Source organism: Solanum pennellii, chromosome 1 (genome assembly GCF_001406875.1).
Source record: "Solanum pennellii chromosome 1, SPENNV200".
Lineage (NCBI taxonomy): Eukaryota > Viridiplantae > Streptophyta > Magnoliopsida > Solanales > Solanaceae > Solanum > Solanum pennellii.
The window spans coordinates 27246102-27267903 of record NC_028637.1 but is presented as its reverse complement, the minus strand read 5'-3'; the positions used below and the strand labels follow the sequence as shown (position 1 = coordinate 27267903).

The window sequence follows — 21802 nt, the reverse complement described above, 5'->3', positions numbered from 1 at the left end:
AGCCACTTCTTCAGCTGGAGTCTAGGGTTGAACCTGATTGCCCCCAGCAGCTGCAACTCTTCTCCTCTGACCAACGTTCCTCCTAGTATTCATTCTTTGAAAACAATAAGAATTGATGTTATACACGCTCATAGCACCAAGAAATCATAAATTAGGAAAAGCACAAAAAGATCAGAAGAAGGCAGATTTTCCTACGCATCATGCAGTCTCTAATTCAGGATAGTGGTGGACTTCACTACCATGACTTAGAAACTACTCAATGTGGTTGACGTGAACTTATTATTCTCGAAGTTTATCCTAGTGATCTGATACCAACTTTGTCACGACCGAAATCTAGACCCCAGTCGAGACCAGTGTCGTTGACCTCTCAAAGGTCCCAGACAAGCCTACATACGTCGTTCTTACTTCATTTAGGTTTATTTTAGCGGAAAAATTAAACTTTTTCTTTTCTTATTTCATGCTAAACATTTTAAACATAACATCATGGGCGTTCAAAAATGAACCATCTAATATAGAGATAATCAAATGAAAGAAACAGTTCATAATTGCATTAAACGTATTTTTCCCAAAACGGCACCAATACAAAGTCTGAAATGATAGTGGAAAGAAAAGCTAGTGGAACAAGCTCCACTAGCTAAAGCCTACATCTAATCTAGATAATAATGTTAAACATCTTCGAAAGCATGAGGGCCTACCAAGTCAGGATGAAAGCTCCACGTCCGGATAGTTGCAACGTCAACTTGTGAGCTCTAGCGTCCACCTGTGCCTGCACATAAGAATATAGAGTTGTATGGGATTAGTACACACTTTTACTAAGTATGGTTCTATGCAAGCACACACCAAGGACATGTATGAGAAATGATAGCTCTTTCCTAACAACATGATTATGGAAAGTCAAGTCAATGGACTTGCCAAATCGAGATTAGGAAAGTTAGTGAACTTTCTAAATTTGGATTAGGAAACTTAGTGACCTTTCCAAATATGGATTAGGAAAGTAATGTTATGAAAGTAACATGCATCATCATACTTATCATAATGCACACATCAAATAACATGTTACACATAGTACATATCATATAGCATATAACACATAACATCTTTAATTACACTCATTCATATGCCATGATACCTTGGAATCATGGACTTGACATTAGGATTTTCCAAAATGAGGGCTCAACATATTGGATCTCAACTAAGGAGTCTTCACTAGCAAACACAGAGTCTGCTTCATTCATTCATACGTACTTCATTTCATATCGTTCATAGGCTAGTATGAAAACCAGTTATTCCTAGGATATAGTTTAAGACTTTCATCGGGTTTGCTGTGCAATGATCAATAATAACCTAGTGTCTTTACTTGATTCTAGCTCACCTCTTGATTATTCTATCCTAATACCTTTTGTATCGTTCATTTCATATGTGCATCATTTGAGGCTAGCCTCATTCATCCATTGGGAACTTTAACTTTAACCGACATAGATCATTTGAGCATCATGAATTCCAGTGTCTCCCCCACACCAAAAAGAGGTGGAATAACCGGCCAAAGTGACCCAAAACATGCTAGCGTACACGGGAATTTAACCCCGCCAAATACCTATATTGGCAGTATAGGTTCGAAGACTAGAAGATATAAGGAGACTCATACCCGACATGTTGGAAATTCTCATCTCATGAGAGTTATGTGAATCTCCTCCCTTCTCGAAAGAAGGCATCATCGCTCATAGATAGTCTATCAGTGCTCAGTTTAAAGTTCTATTACATTCAACTAATACGTCATGGAAGCTGGCTTCTAGTATGAGGACATCATAGCTCAATAGATGATTTCTCATCTCATCATTAGTATTATGTGTGTTAATCTCAATACTTTCATCAGAGTGTTCATAAAGACTGGTCTATTCATTAACTTTACACTCTCATAGGTGAGTACGTTGTAGTAACATTTATTTAGGATAATTTGAGATTTCTCTCATCTTTTACATTAGCCTCATATTATGTTTTCACTGCATTGATTAACATTAGCGCATTTGCTCTTCATAATTACTCACCCCTTTTTGCGTGAATGTTCATTTCAACATATGCCAATGCACTTGGCCATTTAGTGTGTTTCACACTCTTACTTAACCCTTCTAGGGTTTCATCACTTCGTTTCATTTAATCATTTCATTGTTCATTTCGTCATATACAAATGTACTTGGCCATTTAGTGTATCTTACACTCGTACTTAACCCTTCTAGGGTTTCATCACTTCGTTTCATTTAATCATTTCATTGTTCATTTCGTCATATACAAATGTACTTGGCCATTTAGTGTATCTTACACTCGTACTTAACCCTTCTAGGGTTTCATCATTTCATTACACACAAGCCATGAGGCTTCATTCATAGTTTATTAAGTGACTCATATCTTCCTAAGATTATGTAGTACAAGACTTATGTATCTTGTATGTATGCCAAGATCTCGATTTTGATATAAGTAGGTGCCATTATTCTTGAACATTTAATTCACGTATGATTTATGTATCAATACGGAAATTTGGTCAAGTGAACCCATGTTCGAACCCCTTGGACAATACTTACATTTTTCCTTGACTTTATTTTTTAGTCTTCATGACATTGGGACCCTAGTCGAGCCCCAACATCAACATTCTCTCTTTATTTTTCTCCTTGGATTCTCCTCTTATTTGATCGAAGGGTTATGGGATCCATCCCCCACAACCCCTTTTATTTTTCATTTAAAATTGTGTTGTCCAATTCGCCTAGATGAAGAGGTTGTGGGATCACAGCCTCGTTAATTTATTTTTATTTAAAATCTTCCTTAGCCATGAGTAGGCAATGAGGTTGTGGGATCGAGCCCCCACAACCTCACTTTATTTTCCTATTCAATTCGCCCATTCTCCCTTCCAGCGTTGAGGTTGTGGGTTCTATTCCCACGCCTCACACTTCCTTTCTTTCACTTTTCTTTCACTTCACTTGCTGCATGGAGGTCGTGGGTTCGATTCCCATGCCTCCCATTTGTATTTATTAATTTTTGCACTCAACTTCTTCAGCTAGTATACCCCATTTCGATTCCCCATAATCCCATTTCTTTTCTTGCGATGTCAAGGCTGTTCATGGGTGAGGTCACAGATTCGGATTCTGGTGGCCTCATCCCTTTATTCTCAAATAAATTTCCAGATTTATTCTTCTACATTAGCCTCAATTAAACTTATAAGTTCGCTGGAAATTTAATCATTTTTAAGCTTGTTTTCACCAACATTTTCACTTGAAATCTTAGAGAAATTTCATAGATCTTTTAACACTTTTTGGGGTGCATTTGCAGCCACACATCCATTTTAATGAACATCACGATTTACATAAGTTTATGCACGTAAAATGACAACCAAAACATTATCAATTTGAAGCCTTAAGCCGAGGACTCCAATTACAGTAACATTTTTGCACGCGCACATACTTGCACAAAATTTCAAATACATGGTTGTCTTTCATTGGATTTCAACTACACAAAGATAATCATATTCATCATGAAAAACATAACATAGACCTAAATCTATTAGCAATCATACCCAACCTACGATTCATTGGGAGCTAGTGAGAAGGGCATGCAAAAGGCGAAACAATCCTAGTTTTCGAATGAATAATATGAACCTTAAGGGGACTCTTGGTAAAGGGACCAAGAGAGAAAAAAACCATAACTTTTTAAATCATTGACTTGCTGCCCAAAAAATCCTCCCAAGAACACGTCTAAGCCTCCTCACTGTCAACTCCACTCGAATGACAACTTCCCTTAGCCTAGTGTGCGATTAATGCTTGTTTTCTTGTAATTTCGTGTGAGTTCGTCAAGTGTGAAGAACTTGGTTTATTTTATGCTTTTGTATATTATTTTGGAAGAGAATTTTTTTATGAAAGATGAAGAGAGATTGAGCTTGTGAATGGAGAGATAAACGTGAGAGAGAGAGTTGGAGTTATCGGAGGCTTAGGAGTCTAGTTTTAGGACTTAGTCAATAGGGTTTTATTTAGTTAATGAAAATCTGATTTTTATTTTATTTTAAATAATATAATGAATAATAATTATTAATTAATTACATTAATTCAATATCTTAAATAAAAATATCATTAATTCAATGCTTCCACCTAGGTTTAAACCCGGGTAAAGCAAGAGTTCACTTCAAGAGCTCAATTTCGGCTCTCTCTCTCCAAATTGACCCTACACCTTATTGATTAAATAATTAATTATATATTAAGGGTAATTACGATATTACTGTTAGCCTGGAAAAAGACCATTTTACCCTTAGACCCTTCAAACCTAAGATTTCTTCTTTTTAAGTCCGGTAAAGACTCCTTCGAGTAAATCTTCGTATTCGTATGCCCTATATGGTTGGACGCAACCTTTCCAAGATCAAATAACTCCCCAAGTTATTTGGCTTGGATTTAGAAAGGGTTGCGAGTTCTGGTTCTCTGCGCATCGATCCGTGTGAACCCTGGTCTATTCATAGGCATTCTTGACACATTAAGAATTTCTTATCTTATTCATTTTTAGGGTTGTTACAGGTAGCTAAAGCATGATATGAGTGGTGTGAAGTTGATTTTGGGGTAATTTTATAATTTTATCTCGATGAAAAAGTATTGTCAAATTTAAAATTAGTAGTATTGACCATGTTTGGCAAGTCGTAATTTTCATGAAATGCTTAAATAGGAAGAGAGGTAGATTGAGTTTGAACATATATTTGATAAGAATACTTGATAATAAGGAGGGGTTGGAAGTAAGGTAGATCATCCGAACCACCTTTCGCGGAATTTTTTTTACATGGTTAAAATAATTTTTTTATATGTATAGTAGATGTCGAACACCCTTGCGCTACTTCTATGTCTATTTCTTCTGATTTTGTATTCCCTTATCGAAAATTATGTCTCCGCCACTACTAACATATATTACGACTATATAATGGCATATTAATTTTTAAAATATATTTTTACTTTGATATTTTTTTGAATCTTGAACTCTCTCATTTCCATTAAATTAATATCACTAGCCAGAACCATTTCTCATAAGCTTTGTATAATGTCACTTACTGCAACAATTTACCATCGGCACCATATCACCAGCCGGAACCATTTCTTATTGACTTTATTACCACATGTCTCATCACAACGTACAAGAATAAATGCAAATAGGCAATTTTATACCATGTGGAAGAGATAATAGACTCAAGCTACTCTAGTCTACAATAATTCTATCAAAGCATTTCATCAATTAACAATTTAGGATCAACATCAAGGCAATTCACCAAAACGCAACTATCAACAAATTTCCCCTTTGTTGAATCCACTTTTCGTTTATTAAGTTCAAGCAAGTGGAGTAATTGAATTCATCAGTTTATTCTCATTACTCCTGAACACATATTATGAAGGGAAATACAAGATTATATCGCATTTACAAGGTTTAGAAGTTCACTTCCCGTAATTCAATCAAAATTTACTCCGAGACTTGTGATTTATCTTTCTAAACAATGTCCATATCCACACAACCTGATCAAAGAGTTAAGCAAAATAAAATACTATAAATAACAACTTTCATATGATACAGTTTGAAAAATGGGTCAAATCAACCCAAAAATCCATTCTAAAAGAAGATTGAATCCAAAAGTCATTTCTTGAAAATCATTCCCAAGCCATATGGATGTCATTCGTGAAGACTATTTCGGAAAACAGGTTAAAATAAGTTTAAAATCACTATTTTAACCTAGAACTCAACTTTTTTGAAAACCTTTCACTTTGTCAATCAAAATCCCAATTTTTAATGTTATTAACCATGTATGATTATAGGGAATTGATGTTTTAAGGTCAAAAAGACTACGTAAATGATTCAACATGAAAAATATCAATAAAAGTACCCACCGGGGATCCTCCAAACTAAAAATAGGGGGAAATTGATGTAAATCACTAAAATTTCAGGCTGAAACCCTGTCAATTATCACTTAAGAGAAGCTACGGTCACTAACACAATCATCACGAGTTCCTACAAAAATAGGGCCTCTCACTTTTGCGAGCCACCTTTTGTTGATGTAAAAATTGCAAAAGTGAGTAGATTTTTGTGAATGCAAGGTTCAGGGAACTTGACTCCTCTCGAACGTCAGTAGATCAATACTAAAGCAATGCTCGTGAAAATAAGATTCTCTTTTCCTAAAGCAGAGCACAGCAGTATCTGCAAACCAACCAACTCTCATTAATTGAAAATACCCTCAAGATTTGTTCGGAACCCCTAGACACAAAAAGATATTATAATTTTCTGAACTCCATGTTTCAGAATCAATGGAACCATTGAAAGATGAATTCAAGGTCACCTTGACTGTACATTTGAGAAATCCCAAGGAACAAACATAACGTCTAAAAGATAAATTAAGCTCATGAGCTTAGAAAGTTCATCCATGACCTACTCTAGGCCAAAAACAATCTCCTAAATCCAATGAAACTAGAAAAATAGTTTTCGAGCATCCAAACCTGAAATGTTGAGCAATGTCAACCCAGAAGCTAAAATATACAAAGTTCCACTTAGGACCTCAATTCCATGAAAAGACTATAATTTGAAATAGAGAAACCTCCTAGACCAATTTACACATTATGGGACTGATGAAATTGACAAAAATTCCATTTTGAGAGTGATGATTCCACAATTTGGAATTATATAGTGTTATACTCTGATAGTTTTAGTGTACTCCAACGCATTTCTTATCAAGAATTGATTGAATAACTTGAGCTTCAAGTATTCATACTTGGAGACAAAGGCATGGGAAAAATCAAGCAAAAAGGAACAAAGGAAGTTGAAAGAATGAAGAAGTGAAGGATTGAGGACCGTGAACCCGTTTGGCATGTCGCCAAAACGTATCAACCTCGCCTTTTGTTCCACTGAGCTTAGCCTTGAAGGAAGGGATCACACTTGAGGTGAAGAGGAGCGGTCGGAGTGTCATCGAGCAGTTTGGCGAATAAGTATTATGTTTCCAAATGATCCAAAACGCAAAGATGTTGTAGGCTAACGCAAGACGGCGATAAATATACCAAAGAGACTATCATCGAGTAGATCGACAATCCCGAGTAACTACTCCAGGTGTTCCTTTGCAGCATAATTTCTTAAAAACTATAAATACATGTTAATATTTTTATCTTGGTATCAAATTTCATAATTTTAAACAATAATTTTTAAACTTAGATTCTAGTTTGAGTTTTCGAGAGCTCTTGGGAATCTTTACTTTTGAACCTTGGATATTTTGAGATTCTCATCTTGAAGAAATCAAAAGTGGTTTTGGAAATTCTTTATTCTAGACTTAATTCAAGAGAAAATAAATCATAACAATTCATGTTACTTCGATTTGTTACCATTTTAGTCTTTTATTCTATGTCTAGCTAAAACCCCGATTCTTTGGGTGTGATTTTGTGCATATGAGTTAAATCTATTGTTGGGTGTTGCTTATTCTTATTATATTCACTGTTTAAATGTGATTAAACTTTGTAGTTGTGTTTTAACTAAATGAGGTTGTAGCTGCAAATACGATTTTACCTTTCCCAGATTTCAGATCGAGAGAGTGATTGGGCAAAGCCACAGGGTACAACTCGGTGTTTGAGAGAAACCTTGGTTATTCGGGGTAAGTTGCTCGACAGAGATTTCACCTAGGCATTTTGTCCTCTCCATCTGCTTCAGTAGAATACCATTCTTCAATGCTTTCCACGAGTTACCACGTTCTTAGACTAGGTACTGCAAACAAGGAGCATTAGGTAGAAATAGGTCAGGTCTTAAAAGGTATAACCAACAACAATAACCATTAAGTATTAGTTTCTTGTAACCTCTTCCAATGTTTGAAATCCTTAGCAATTTTAATTATCATTTCTTTCCCTATTTTACGTATAAAAGGTCTATTCATTCCAAAGACTCCTCTTAAAACTAGCTTTATGGACAGTTTCATAGATCACCAAATCGAAAATTCCGTATAGAAATTTACAGTAGATTCTATTGACATAGAAGGGTTCAATGTGGGTGAATGTACATAACATATATATCCTATATTTCAGCATAAGAGAGGACAACTGAATATACTTCACTTCCCACTAAAATTTTGATCTTTTTCGCAAAATCAGAACAATTATAGATAAAATCATACCCATAATTATATACATTTCTATATATTTCTCTTTTGAGCTTCAAGCATCAACCATCATTATATCACCGTCTTCATCACGCATTGCATCCAGATCACTTTCTCTAAGATCATCCTCCTAACCAACTTCAGTCAAGATTGATGTTGTTGATACTGTTAGGAATCTGCTTTTGAACACAAGTAAACTTAATTTTATTGTCAATGTTTTAAGTAAGACTTAGTCAATCAATTGTTTGTCATGCTTTGCTATTATTTAGAAGTTGTTTAGTGACTGCTAGATCATGTGTTATTATTTTTACATTTAATTCTAGGATTTTATACATCTAATCTGAAGCATTAATAAAAAACAACTCTTCTTCCTTTTCAATTATGTTCTCTTCTTTCTTTATGTTTTTGGTGCAACCTTTGATTTCCCCGTGTTATTTAGCTTAAGTAGATTTTAAAAACCATCAATTTGTATAAGATCTTTATTTTTTAAGGGATATCTTATATGGACGCCAATCATATTTCGTGAATACCATGAACGAAGAAGCAATTTATTCTTCAATTGCACCACCAACTTTTTGTGGAGAAAGTTATCGACTCTGGGCTTATAGAATGGAGATATATATATGGAAGCTTGGGATCTGTGGGTGGATGTAGAAGATGAATACATCATTGCTCCCTTGCTAAACAATATGACTATGGCGCAAATCAATAATCACAAGGAAAGGAAAATTAGGAAATCAAAGGCAAAAACATGTTTATTTCCTTTAGTTTCATCCACTATCTTCACTCGTATCATGTCTCTGAAGTCGGCGAAAGAGGTATGGGATTATCTTAAGCCTTAGTATGAAGCAGATGAGAGAATTCGAGGGATGCAAGTGCTTAATTTAGTACGTGAGTTTGAGCTGCACAAGAGGAAGGATAGTGAAACCATAAAGGAATACAATGACCGACTTCTTAACATTGTCAATCATGTTAGTTTCATGGGTTCCACTTTAACGATTCAATGATCTCTTGTAACGGTACCCGAAAGATTTGAGGAGACCATTAAAACCTAGAAAATACTAAGGACTTGTCTAGTATTACACTAACAAATCTATTAAGTTCCTTTCAAGGACAAGAGCAACGACGTGTTATGATACAAGAAGGAGTTGTTGAAGGAGGTTTACTTGCCAAGCATCAATATAATATACGATATAAGAAAAGAAGAACAAGAAATACCATACAATATATGGAGAAGGTGAAGCACGCAACAACAAAAACAAACAGGTAGCTTTAAAGGAAACTACCCTCCTTGTAAGCATTGCGCAAGATCGGACGCACACCTTTCAAGTGTTGGAGAAGGCCTGAAGCTAAGTGCAGTAATTGCAATTAGTTTGGGAATGAAGCAATCATTTGTAAGAACAAAACTCAGAAGCAGGATGTAGATTTTTGAGTTGTAAATGAACAAGAGGAGTATTAACTATTTGTTGCATCATATTTTGCAAGCAACATTTCTAGCGAGTCGTGATTGATTTATAGTGGATACACAAATCATATGACTCATGATAGAGAACTCTTCAAAGAATTGAAGCCTACTCGAGTTGTCAATGTTTAAATAGGCCATGGTGATCACATTCCAGTAAAAGGAATGGGAACTATTGCAGTTGAGACACAAACAGGTACAAAAACAATAACAAATGTTCTTTATGTACCAGGCTTAGACCAAAACTTGTTAAGTGTTGGTCTATCGTTAGGAAAAACTTTCAAACATTATTTTGAATATAAGTATTGCTTTATCAAGGATTCCTCAGGGCAGGGCATGGTTAAAGTAAAAATGGAAGGAAAGAGTTTCTCATTAGATCCATTTGAGAAAGAACAAATGTTGTATTCAGCAAAAGAAAATGCCACTGAGTTATGACATAAGAGACTCGGGAACTACAATTATCAAAGGCTTGCCAAGATGTAAAAGTTGAAGATGGTGGAGATCTTACCTGATTTAGAAGCAAATTCTGCTGAATGGCATGCCTGTCAATTTGCTAAGCAACACAGAATGCCATTTCCAAATCAACCTGGAGAGCCTCAGAAAAGCTACAACTAGTTCACACTGATGTCGCACGACCTCAAATATCTCCATAACTACAAGATAACATCTATTACGTTCTTTTCGTTGAACATTTTACAAGAATTGTTGGATTTTTTTCTTGACATTCAAGTCAGAAGTTGCTGGTGTATTTTGAAAATTCAAGAAATTGGTGGAAAATCAAAGTAATTGTAAGATTCAAGCTTTGAGGTCTATTAATGGGAATCAACGAAAATTGATTCATCCAATAAGGAGGCCGACAATGTGCATCAACTTACAACACCAAACAAACAAGAAAAAAATGGTGTTAGTGATAGAAGAAATAGATGGATAATGGAGATGGTCAGATGTATGTTGCATGAGAAGGAGTTGCCCAAGATATTCTGAGCCGAGGCAGAAAATACCACAGTTTTGATGCAGAATCGACTTCCAAATAAAAGCTTTGAAGGATAAAACACCATTTGAAGTTTGGTACGGGTTTAAGACTTCACTAAGTTTTCTTAAAGTGTTTGGTTGTGTTTGTTTTATTAATTTTCCTCGGGTTAAACGTGACAAAATTGACAAGAAGGCAATCATAGGCATCCATGTGGGTAATAATGGAGTTTCTAAAGCCTACAAGGTCTATCATCATCAGATAGGAAAGATGACAATTAGAAGAGATGTTCATTTTAGTGAGAATGAACAATGGGACTGAAAGAACTATCAGAAATTAGGAAGATGCTCTCTAGAAGCAAATATCAGCCCTCTTGAAGAGCAAAAAACAGAACACTAGCATCAAGAAATAGAAGATGATCATCCACTCAAGGGGAGAAGATTGTTGTCAGATATCTATCAGAGGTGTAATGTCGCCATCTATGAAACTGTTGGCCCCGTAGAAGCTATGCAAGACCCAAAATGGAAGAAAGATAGAAAAGTCATTGGTGTTAGATGGGTCTTCAGAATAAAGTTAAATGCAAATAGTTCCATCAGCAAATACAAGGTGAGGCTTGTAGTTAAAGAATACAAACAAATTTATGGTGTTGATTACTCTGACACTTTTTCTTTTGTCGCACGATTAGACACAATCAGATTGCTACTCGCAATAGCAGTACAAATGGAATGGAAGGTGTTCCAACTTGATGTAATCTTTCTTAAGTGGCATACTAGAGGAGGAAATATGTGTTGACTAAACATTAGGATTTTTCAAAAAACAGCGATGAAGACAAAGTCTATCTGCTAAAAAAGTCTTTGTATGGACTACAACAAGCACCATGAGCTTGGTATAATAGGATAGATGATCATCTGTTAAGCTTGGGTTTTAAAAAAATCTAGTCAGAATCGACTCTGTATGTAAAATATAAAGACAATGATATCCTTATTATGTCACTTTATGTTGAGAATCTTCTGGTAAAATGAAATAACAAAAGGCTGGTTGAGGAATTTAAAGAAGAAATGATACATGTTTTTGAGATGACAAATCTTGGTCTTGTAACCTATTTTCTTCCAATAGAGATCAAGAAAATCAAAAGTGAAGTGTTCATTTGCCAAAAGAAATACGCAAAGGAAATTCTGAAGAAGTTTCAAATGGAGGAATGCAAGTCGATGAGCACATAGATGAATCAAAAAGAGAAGCTCTATAAAGAATATGGAGCTGACAAAGTTGATGAAGGTTGTTATAGAAGCTTGATTGGATGCTTAATGTATCTCACTGCAACAAGGCCTGATATTTTATTTGTTGTAAGTCTGTTATCTTTTTTCATGCACTGTGCAAGTGAAATGCATTGAAGAGAAGCAAAAAGAATATTAAGATATATCAAAGGTACTATTGATTATGATTAATGTTTGAGAAGTGTCCAAGCTTCAAGTTACTTGGATTCTCAGATAGATATTGTCCAGGATCGCAGATGATATGAGAAGTACCTCTAGCCATTGTTTCATCATAGGTTTAGGAATATTCTCATGGTCATCTAAGAAATAGGAAATTGTTGCACATTAAACTACAGAAGCTGAATTCATAACAGTAACAAGAGTAGTAAACCAGGTCTTGCGGTTTAGAAAGATCATGTATGATTTACATTTAGAACAGAAGGAAAGTACTATCATTCTTGTCGACAACCAGGCAACTATTGCAATCTCAAACAATCTGGTGTTTCACAAGAAGAACAAGCATTTCAACATCAAGTTCTATTTCCTGGGATAAGTGCAACAAAGGGGAGAAGTGACTCTAGTCTACTAAATGTCTAAAAACCAGCTAGCAGACGTGTTTACTAAGGCTTTACCGATCAGCAAATTCAATCTTCTTAGACAGAAAATTGTAGTTTGCAGTATCCCAAGCAAGGAGGACTTTTAGGAATCTGCTTTTCAACTGCAGAAAATTTAATTTTACTACATATGTTGTGAGTAAGACTTAGTCAATTAGTTGTTAGTAATGCTTTCCTATTTATTTATAATAACAGATAGTATTAAATAAATAGTATTAAATAATATTAGTATTTACTGTGTACTAATCCTAGTCCTATTAGGATTAGTACTCCTTAATCCTAGTCCTATTAGGATTAGCACTCCTTCCTATATCTCCTATATATATCTCCCATGTATTCCCTTATTAGGTAAACACTTTAGTACAATCAATATTCCTTCATGGTATCAAGAGCCAGAAAACCTATATCTTCTTTTCTCTAGGTTTTTTTTCTCTCTTTAGGGCACCGATCGTTCCCTCTCTTCTCTTGGGCGGCGGCAGCCATGACAACCGAGGTGGATCCTCTCGATTCACTTCCTTCTGGCGTTAAACTCCTTCTTAGGCATCTTCATGCCCTAATTCCCGAAAAATTATCAGACATAAATTACCCTACATGGAAAATCACCGTTCTTACAGCCCTTGAGGCCAATTACCTTCTCAAATACGTTGATGGAAGCACAGAACCGCCGCCAGCAGTCATCACCGCCACAGACAAATTAGAAAAAACCAATCCGGCCCATGCCTCCTGGAAAGCCGTGGATGGACAGATCCGATCATGTTTGATTGCGGTCATCTCTCCCACGGTTCAGAAACACGTCCGATCCTACACAACTGCTTCAGCCCTGTGGACGGCCCTCGCAACACGCTATGCATCAATTTCCCACTCTCATATTTTTCAATTGCGTGATCGTCTCCACACAATTACCAAAGGCACGAAAACTATGGCGGAGTATTTAGACGAGGTCTCCACCATCATCACAGCCCTCGACACCGTGAACGAAATCATTCCCGAAAAAGATCTCGTCATGTGCGTCGTTCGGGGGCTCCCATCAGCTTACTCCTCCATTAAACAGGCGGTTCGCATCAGTCCAACGCCCGTTGACCTGGCTACTCTCTCCTCGTGGCTAAAAAGTGAAGAAATCAACGTGGATCTGGAGAGCAAACTTCTTCTCCGAGAAGCCGCTGTTATGGAGCCGGCCACCGCCCTCACCGCAAGCCAGAACTATCGCGGGGGGCGTGGTGGCGGCCGGCAGGGGAGCCGCGGCGGCTACGGCAGAAACAGCGGAGGCCGCGGGCGCGGCGGTCGGCAGGGCAGTCGTCCGCCGTACGACGGTCAGCAGCACGGCAGCAACAACAGCCTGCACTCCTTCGGCAGCGGCGGGCAGTCATCTTCCAGCGGCGGGCAGGGCACTTACGAGCGGGATCGTCCAACTTGTCAAATCTGTCAGAAAACAGGACACACCGCTGTTCGTTGCTGGTTTCGGTATGAGGAGAGCCGAAATAGTGATAACCGTGCCAATTATGCATCTCAAGCCGGCCCTTCCTCTGAATGGCTGTTGGATACTGGGGCCAACATGCACGTTACTTCTGATCTATCCAAGCTTAACGCTCCAAATCCATATCATGGCTCCAATGGTATTACTGTTGGCAACGGTGAGTCCCTTAATATTTCTCACACTGGCACGGGTACCATTAAAACCCCCACCGCTATCTTTCACCTAGGTAACCTTACCCACGTCCCTTCTATTAAATCCAATCTCCTTTCAGTTCACCAATTCACAAAAGACAATAATTGCTCACTCTTGTTCACCTCTAATGATTTTCAGATCCTAGACAATACTACCAAGAGGGTGATTTTTCAGGGCCCCTGTGAGCATGGTCTGTACGTTCTTCCTGGCACAAGTTCGTCTGCCCACCCAGTTTCAGAAAGCGTTCCTGTGGCTCCGGTGGCTCTTTCGGCTGATGGCCACAGTCTGTTGTGGCACAGTCGTCTGGGTCACCCGTCTACTCAAATAATAAATTCTTTAATGTCTCAATTAGGTTTTTCTTCCATTCATGTAAACAATTGTGACTCCTGTTCAATTGCTAAATCTCATAAATTACCTTTTACTTTATCTGAGAAGCGTACAACTGCACCTTTTCAACTTATTCATTCTGACCTATGGGGTCCTACTGCTGTTCCTTCATTTGCTGGTTTTCGCTATTATATTTGTTTTGTGGATGATTTTACAAAATACACTTGGTTGTACCCACTAAAACACAAATCACAGGCATACACCACCTTTGTCACTTTTGAAAAAATGGTCAAAACACAATTCAATTCTCATGTTAAACTTTTTCGAAGTGACAATGGAAAGGAATATGTCAATAACATCTTTGGCCAGTTTCTGCAATCCCTGGGAATTATACATCAAACCTCCTGTCCATACACTCCCGAACAGAATGGGGTGGCTGAGCGTAAGCATCGCCATCTCATTGAAACGGTGGTTACTCTTCTACATCAATCTCATCTCCCTGTCTCCTTTTGGGTAGAAGCTCTAGCCACCGCAAACTACCTCATTAACAGAATGCCCAGTCACACTCTCTCCAACAAATCACCCTATCAACTCCTTTACCAAGAACTTCCCAATTATACCAACCTCCGCGTCTTTGGGTGTCTTGCCTACCCTTGGCTACGCCCTCATATTACTCACAAATTACAACCCCGATCCCGTCCTTGTATTTTTTTGGGCTATCATCCTACCTCCAAGGGTTATCGCTGTCTTGACCCACAAACTCATAAAGTCTACATATCTCGTCATGTCAAATTTGTCGAAAATGAGTTTCCCTACGAGTCTATTTCCTCCTCCACAAATACATCATTCATTGGCGTCCTTCCCCTTTTTCCAACATACTCACAGGGTCCCTCACCACCTTCCCCCACACCTCCACCCACTACCCAACCACCCCTCATCACCCCTTCGACCGTCACCCACAATACACCCGCAACCACCACCCACACTCACAACCAACCCGAACCACCCCATACCCACAACATCTCCAGCCCGATCCGTTTTGGGTCCTTCCCGGCCACCCCCGAATCACCACCGCCCGTGCCACCCCCCAATACTCATCCCATGTTAACCCGTGGCAAAGCCGGTATCTTTAAACCCAAAACCTTTCAGGCTACCATACTACCAAATACACCCCTTCCCGATAGTGAACCAACAACCTACTCTGTTGCCTCAAAAAATGCTTATTGGCGTCATGCTATGGATGACGAGTTTAAGGCTTTGACTGATCAGAAAACTTGGGTTCTTGTACCTAAGCCCCATGGGCGGCACCCAGTGGGCTGTAAATGGGTGTACAAAATTAAACACAATGCGGATGGCAGTATTTCCAGGTACAAGGCTCGTTTGGTTGCTAAAGGCTACAATCAGGAGTATGGGCTTGATTACTTCGAGACATTCAGTCCTGTTATTCGGCAGGAAACCATTCGCCTGGTACTGTCACTCGCCGTGCGCAACAATTGGCTCATCAATCAGTTGGATGTTTCCAATGCTTTTCTTCATGGCATGCTTGATGAAACTATCTACATGACGCAACCACCGGGCTATGTTGATCCCCGCTTCCCTCAACATGTTTGCAAACTCCTGAAGTCTCTGTATAGGCTCAAGCAAGCCCCCCGTGCTTGGTACACACGTCTGAAAATGTTCCTCCAGGGACTCGGCTTCACGTGTTGCGTACACGACACGAGTCTGTTTACTCGACATTCAGCACACGGTACAGTCATTCTTCTTGTCTATGTAGATGATATCATTATTACAGGCTCTACTGCAGCTCTCATTCAGGATGTCACTCGAGCTATGCATACTACCTTCAAAATGAAGGACCTTGGCCCGTTACATTATTTTCTGGGAATGGAGGTTTCTCGGACAGGCAGCGGCTTGTTTCTTCATCAGTCAAAATATGCTCGAGATCTGTTGCAGAAAGCTGGACTGGAAAAATGCACCAGTCAACCAACACCGATGGTAGTCTCTTCATCTACGAATGGAGCCAACACCCCCTTTGCCGATATCACCCACTTTCGCAGCCTCATTGGGGCTCTACAGTATCTGGCCGTTACCCGTCCTGACATCCAGTTTGCTGTCAACCGAGTTGCTCAGCGCATGCATCAACCAAGTGAACATGATTACCATTGTCTAAAACGTATTCTCAGGTACATTTTTGGCACTCTTGGTCGTGGTTTACTCATTCGACCCGGGGACTTGGAGCTTCGGGGTTACTCAGATTCAGATTGGGCGAATGATAAAAATGACAGAAAATCTACATTGGGGTTTCTTGTTTTTTTGGGACCGAACTTGATCTCCTGGTGTACAAAAAAACAACCCAAGGTCTCTCGGTCCTCAACTGAAGCTGAATACCGCACCCTTTCTCTTCTTGCTGCTGAGACCATGTGGGTCACATATATTCTTCGCGAACTCCGCGCCACTCACACTGTTCCTGCTCTCTATTGTGACAACAAATCAACCATCTGTGTGGCCAAGAATTCCGTCCCACACACCAGAATGAAGCATGTTGATACAGATTGTCTCTTTGTTCGCGATGAAGTTCAGGCCGGCACCATGACTGCGCAATATGTACCCACTGAAGAACAACCGGATGATATTCTCACCAAGCCTCTCCCGAGCCGACAGCACGATTACCTTAGTTCCAAGCTTCCGTTCGCTTCCGCTCAGCTCAGCTTGAGGGGGGATAATAACAGATAGTATTAAATAAATAGTATTAAATAATATTAGTATTTACTGTGTACTAATCCTAGTCCTATTAGGATTAGTACTCCTTAATCCTAGTCCTATTAGGATTAGTACTCCTTCCTATATCTCCTATATATATCTCCCATGTATTCCCTTATTAGGTAAACACTTTAATACAATCAATATTCCTTCAATTTAGGAGTTATTTACTGACTGCTAGATCATGTGTTATTATTTTTACTTTTCATTCTAGGCTTTTATATATCTAATTTGAAGCATTAATAAAAACATCTCTTCTTCTACTTCAATTTTGTTCTCTTCCATCTTTATGTTTTAGGTGCAGACTTTCATTTTACAGTATTATTTAGATTAAATAGATTTTTAAAACCATCACATACTGTGAAATTTTCTCGAAATTCTCTACCACTAATTCATCATCAAAAATCACTTTTAGTTCATATTCATCTTCTTGCAGCAATTTATACTGACAGAGTGGACAAGTATTACTCCGGATAAGCCAAGGAATAATACAATCATTATGAAAAAATGCTTACAAGGCATTTGACAAGATTCCGTATCAATTCCAAATTTCTCCATACAAACCGAACAGTTTTTCGGTGATTCATTGATTTTCACACTCGAAAGTGAGTGGATAAACAATTTAAGAGTCGGTGAACGGAATTGAGGTGAGTTAAAAAACTCAAACGAAAGATCATCGGAATCACTCTCATCGATTCAGTATTGGAGTCAGAATAATTAAAAATAATAGAATCATTGGTGGAAAGGGTATAATTTGGAAGAGTTAAATGTTGAGGAAAAGGTATAAAACTAGAAGGTGTAATTAGGGAGGAGGTGGCGATGAACTCAGCGAGGGTAACGAAAGGAGGAGCTAAAGTCGGCGGTGGTGATAATGTGAAAGGCATCGTTGTTGTTGTAGCACCGGTAAGAATGGCAGTGGCAAGGATGGTCTCCATCATCGACATGACGGACCTTTGGTGTCGTCTTTCTTGGTTTTCTCAAGGCACACACTATACTCTTAACTTTTTCTTTATTTTATTTTTGGAGAAAAGTTGAGAATAATTTCTATTTAAATTGTTTTTTGCATGAACCCATGGAATTATAGCATCATTATTATATTTTGACATCAAATTGTATTTTGTTTTGTGTTAAAAATATTAAAGTTACGGCCAAAAATATATTTATATCTAAATTATTCCATTTTAAGATATAAATTAATTAAGGTAAAGGCCAAAAATAGTTGGTGAAACACACAAAGATGTTGACTCAATTAAATGGCTGTCTTGATACACTTTTAGGCATGTATGTCCATAAAATATTCGCCCACCTACCATAGGTTCTAGAAACTTATTAATGTATTAGTTTATTTATTATATTTTTATGGGAAAAAAGTAAAAATATCCTCAAACTATCTGAAAGAAGCTAGAATGTCCACCGTTTATACTTTGGCTAAGAAATGTCTTTACTGCCAATACTTTGGCTAAAAATGTCTTTGCAGTCAAAACTTTGGTCCAAAAATGCTCTTATAGTTACAAAATGTGTCAAAATTCCCTTTTACGAATAAATATTTTTTAAACACGTCTTCTTCATATTTATCGATGAACACTATTCTTGTTTTCTTTTTTCTAAAATCACTTTAACAAATAAAAACGTAGAAATGTTTTCTTCTTCTTAGGGTGTGTTTTGATTGAAGGAAAATGTTTTGCATGAAAAATATTTACCTTAATTATGTTTTTCTGTAAAACAAATAAACTTTTAATTATTTTCTCATATTTGGTTGTTCAGTAAAAAAATTTTATGCAAAAGATTTTTAGTGTTTGATTTATGAATGAAAAATATTTTTTAGAAATGTCTTTTATATTACTAGGGTATAAACTAATTTTTGAAATTGAATGTTATGTTATAAAAAATGTTATGGTATAAAAAATATATTTGTATCAAAATTATTCCATTTTTTGATATAAATTGTTGAAGTTAAGTTCAAAAATACATTTTATATCTGAATTATTTCATTGATTAGTGAAACACATCTAGATGTTGATTAGATCAAACCGGTGTCTGAATATGCTTCTAGTTGCATGTTCATAAAATTTATGTTCACCTACTATAGGTTTTATTTTTAATTCCACTTTTTTTTTTTTACTAGCAATTGATGATAGATTAATTCTTTTCATATAATTTTATTAATTTTTTTAATATTCTAAACTCTCTCCTTTTAAGTCGGAGAAAATCGATGTCAAAACTGTAATGACCCGCGAGGTAATTTTTGGAGAATTTGAATTATTCGTATTACTTGAGTTAATTTCTTTATTGTTAATTGTAGATAATGGAATTAACAGATAGTTAGTGAGCTAAAGTGATCATTTATTTAAGATCATGTACTATTAGGGTCATATATAAAAAAAAAGTTAGTGGCTTTGATCAGTTTAATAAGCAATTAATTTAGAAAAGAGGGAGAGGCAAAAACTTACCTGAGCGACGCACACGAGAGGAAAAGGAATAGTGATCTGCAGGTTACAATCGTTCGTACTTTATTATAATTGGATTGCTGAATTGTTTATGGCTAAAGGCAATAGTGTATGAATTTAAGAAATTGAGTTTGGCGGTGCAATTAATGTGTTCTTCTGTCGGTCATTCATGGTGGGCAAATTGAGGGCATGTGAAGAAAAATTGTTGATTGGCATTAAAAGACCATTATATTATTTATATAAAAGGATAAAATTAATCAGGTGCAATAAATATTAGAATGAAAATTTAGGCATGTTGTTGTAAGCATGTTAATGTGACGATGGGAATTCTGGGAATGTTGGCAAGTTTCTGGGAATTTTAGCAAGACTTGAAATACTTTCGGAATAACTAATAATGAGCAATGATTGGCTCATTATGAGTGATACATTGGTTAGAGGAAAGGAGTTTAAAAGAAAGAAAATCGAACACAATTCTACAACGTGAATATGAATTCATTCGAGCATAATTTTTAGAGTCTTAGTTACTATATTATGGTTCAACTTTTGATATATTGGTATGTATATGATTTAAATATTGGATGAATGACATTTTGTGAGTACCAATTAAATTATGATATTGAAAAGAAATTGGGATGAAATCCTAGTCTTGAAACTTAAACAATATAATAGTTGAAATTATAGTTGCATCAAGAATTAAGAACTTGATTATACATTTGGGTGAATTTTTAGTTTAAGATTAAACACATAATAATGTGAGTGTTGTTAGTTCCGAAACCTTATTGTGAAAATCTACACTTGATAGATCCCATCGATTCGTAAGCTCAAACGGAAAGAAAAGGCTCAAGTCCCAGAGTAATTGTTCGGTTGGCTAAGGCAACTCTTTTTAAGCTTATGAAATTCGTGTATTTTCTTGTGTGGTGATTAGAATGATTTGGAGACTTGTTGCTTATTTGTTGGTGTTGTATTCCTTGTTGCCAATTGTGCTTTGTTATCAAAATGGTTATCTCCCCATTTTTCATTTGAGCATGTCACTTGACTTGTATCTGAGACATGGTCGTGATAAGAGTTAAATGATAAGAGGATGAACCATTTCGAGGTTCGTATCCACACCGCGATGGATATTATATTTTGAGGGATGTATCAGGCGTGATGCTACGGTTACTATTATCGAGGCTCTTGTCATGCGCCGCTACAGATACATGGACAGATATGTCTCCCGTGGGTCCCAGACTGAGAGACAAGGGGTGTATATTGTTAGGGAAGACTTGCATCACTATACATGACATTGTATCTCATGGCATTACACATTTTTATTATTGATGAAATTGAACACGTGTTTTGCTAATCTTGTGATGTTTCTCTTTGAAACTTGTGACTTTTGAATATTGAGTTGCTATTGAGAATATTAAAACTGATAGAGTGTGGTTATTGAGTTGTGTATTTGGTAAACTATGAACTGTTAGGCTGTAGTGTGGAGGTTCAGAGAGGGTGTAAGGAGTATCCGTAATTTGTTCACTTAACTTGTATTTAGAGGTGTGCTTTTTGGGTTGTACTCAACCCTTGCTTCTACAAATTTTTGTAGGTTACGAGCCCAGATCGTCGTGATACCTTCCATTCTTTTCGTTTCTGATGCATCTTGTGGAGGATTGTGAGCTAGCTGCTTGTCATCTCAGCGAACTTTTCTACTCCAGTTTATGACTTTGTTATTACTTGAAAGACAACTTCTTTTAACACTCGTATTTTTATTTCAATTCTAATATTTAGATTAGAGGTTTGTACACGTGACAACCTGGTTTTTGGGATTGAATTAAGTTGACTTGTTTTCGTTATAGAAAATACTATTGGACTTCTATTTATTTCAGCACTTTTTTAGATGTTGGGTATTAGGCTGACTTGTCTTGGAGGGATAAGACGAGTGCATTTAGACCCATTTTTGGGTCGTGACAAAATGGTATCAGAACCAGGTTCATAGGTCTCACGTGTATGCATGCCGAGTTTACGTAGAGTCTCAAGGATCAGTACGGAGACATCTATACTTATCTCTGAGTGGATATAAAGACTATTAAGAAACTTCCTTTTGTTCATTCTTTCTCATAGTGCGTGGTTTCCTTCTTTTGTACTGAGTTGTTGTATACTCTTTTGACAGATGACGAGGATTAGTGCTAATGT

At 37.0% G+C, this 21802-nt stretch overlaps 1 pseudogene; it reads right to left on the bottom strand.

Annotated features, from left to right (window-relative positions):
- Window positions 1-8189: 8189 nt before the first annotated feature.
- LOC107019140 lies at window positions 8190-21248 on the bottom strand (annotated as a pseudogene).
- Between the last annotated feature and the right edge of the window lie 554 nt (window positions 21249-21802).